The sequence below is a fragment of the Poecilia formosa genome, unplaced genomic scaffold (assembly GCF_000485575.1).
Source record: "Poecilia formosa unplaced genomic scaffold, Poecilia_formosa-5.1.2 Scaffold84, whole genome shotgun sequence".
Taxonomy (NCBI): domain Eukaryota; kingdom Metazoa; phylum Chordata; class Actinopteri; order Cyprinodontiformes; family Poeciliidae; genus Poecilia; species Poecilia formosa.
In genome coordinates this window covers 881,034-883,732 of record NW_006800023.1, presented here as the reverse complement: position 1 = coordinate 883,732, position 2,699 = coordinate 881,034, and positions in this window count along the sequence as shown.

Below are 2,699 nucleotides of genomic sequence, written 5' to 3'. Positions count from 1 at the left end.
ATTTAATACATTTGTTCACAGAATCTATGTCTTGTTAAGGAGGTAAAGAACCTTGTGAATGGAGCTCAGAGGCTTTTATGGTCTTCCATGAAACACTGCCGTCAAGTGGTACATTGGTGTAATTACACTGTGGATGAAAAGAGCAACACCAGACAATTTCTAAGTCTCACATTTGTTTAAATATATCATGATATAGAAGTGAGTATTTAAATGTAAATCCTTAATTTATGACAAAGAAGTTGAATTTAATGTATAATTTTGAGTGGATATTTGAATCGGTGTTGTCTTTCTTTATTATAGGAAATTTGATCATTCTCATTATTTGCTCATTCTCCTGTGACCTCCAGCAGCAACAAGGCATCATTGCCCACACAGCAATGATATATATTTATTTCACAAACTATTCTCTGTAAACCTGAAAAACGATAATTACAACAATAGCAAAAACGGCAGCACAACAGTTTCTGAAATACCTCAGACCAGCCCATCTGACATTAAATGGTTAGTATTTACAGTGAAGAGTAAGAGTACTAAATAGTTATAATAGTTATTTTTTTAGATTTTTGAATTTTAGCTACAATTTCCACTTTTTCCTCAAATGTAATCCCCTGAAGTGAAAAATTTATTTTTTGAAAGGATTTTAAAAACAGACAGAGAAGATGTCTAATTTCCAATGACCTCATCCTACAGTTAGGTTTGTTTATTGAGTGTAATAAACGTGATTTGTTCAAATCAAGTTTTATAGAGTGCCCTTGTTTGGGCTTCTTTGTCTGAAAATGTTCGCTGCAGAATTGTATGAACAGAAGGATCAAGAGGTTGGTGCTGACGTGTTCCGATAGAGGGCGCTGCTGGTTAAAGAAAAAAAAAACATAATTTTAGTTCCGCCAAGTTTGAATTGTTTTTCCTCTTCAAATTCAGTATAAACGATAAGTGTGATAACATGGGTGTTTATTGTTTATTTTAGATTTAAGACTAAAGAAATAATTTTAAAAGCGTATTATTTTCTCAGTGTATTTATCTGCAGCTTATAGGTTGGACATTGTTTGAAAACAGTGTTTATTTTTGAAAAATGCATATATATCACCGGGAATGCGCTTTATTTACGTTCACTTGCCTTGTCCTAATGATAAATAGTTTTGTGACAATGCTATGAGCAAGAAATGTAGTAATTGCCTGGGGAGAATAACACAGGTCAGAGTTTATAAACAAACATATGGATCCATGTTCAGCATGTCTGCGATTCACTATAACCTGGAAGTAGTGACAGCTTGGTAAAATGGAATTTGATTGATATATTTTTTTTTTGTCTGGTTTTCATTGGTGTGATTGTTAATTCTAAAAATATCATTACATTTTCATAGTAACCATGTTAAAATTTAAAACGTGCCAATGAAAAGTTAGAAATGTTTGTGGGTTTCTTTAGCAGTATACTTTTTGTTCCCCTTTTTTATATTTTAACTGAAAGTATTTTCCCCTAAAATGAAAAGTGTCTTTCAGGTGTCGCCTTCAGTTGCAGAAACTACGAAGTGAGTTCTATTGATTTTTCCATAGGTCAATTATTGTAGAATTTTGAATATCACCCTAATTCAGCATATATTAATAATACTATATGCATTAATATATTTAAGTAAGTTAAATACATATTTTTAGAGAAAGGCAAAGAGAATAAAATGCCCAGTTGCAGCTCTGACATCCTAAAGAAGCATCATGACAAGATAAGGAAACAGGTAAGGTTAAGATAATTGTTTATTTTTCATCTTTATAATTTCAGATTATCTTTATAAAATCAGACTGCATTATCCAAATACGGGAGAATGGCAAAAGATCATGTTGTGAATTATATCAAGATGTGGATTTGAATTTCAAAGTAAAAATGTGGCATACACAGTTTTCCCTGCATCTTGGGCTCTGGAAGTAAGCAGTAGCACATAGCTCCATAGGAGGGCACTGCAACATAATGCTGCTGGATTTCCACATTGTAGTGCTCTGCACTGGGGAAACTTTTTACCCTGGAAAGTGTTCTCTTCAGCTGAACTTAAAGTGAGGTTTTATGCTAGAATCATGCACACATTTTTATGTTTTCTTTTTTTTTCTCTTCTTTTTTTGATTGCTGCATTATAGTTATTTCTTTGGCAAACCTGTCGACATTAGATCTCATTGTGTCCGGTTTCTTGTGAAAGGTGTATTTAAAATTGCCTTTAGTTGGTTGCTCTGAATTACTAAATTAAAATGGTTTTCTTGACAATTACTAGACACATTTAATATAATTGACCTCCGCTGCAATTGTTTTTTTTTGTTGTTTTTTTTCCTATTTGGAAAGTGAAATAATAAAAAAACAACATATTCTATCGAAAGAATGTATCTCTGTCTGTTTCATGTATAGAACTACCTTTGGCATGTAATTGTGCATTTTATAAAATTGCTTAAAAAAGCACTACAGTAAAGTAACTGTTTAAGCTCACTAATATTTAACTATGATGGAAACTGCAGATGGTTGCAGTTTTGAATAAAATTATCTTCCCAGCAGACACGTTCCCTGACTGTAATGACAGCAGGCATTGTTTTCTAAATCATGTATCATGCCCAAACTCGAATCCAGAGTTGAAAATATGTCAAACAGTGCTTGAGCACCTGCCCCTTTTGCTCCTTGCCTCCAAGTGCCCTTTTGGTCAAATTTATTTATTTATTTATTTATTTAT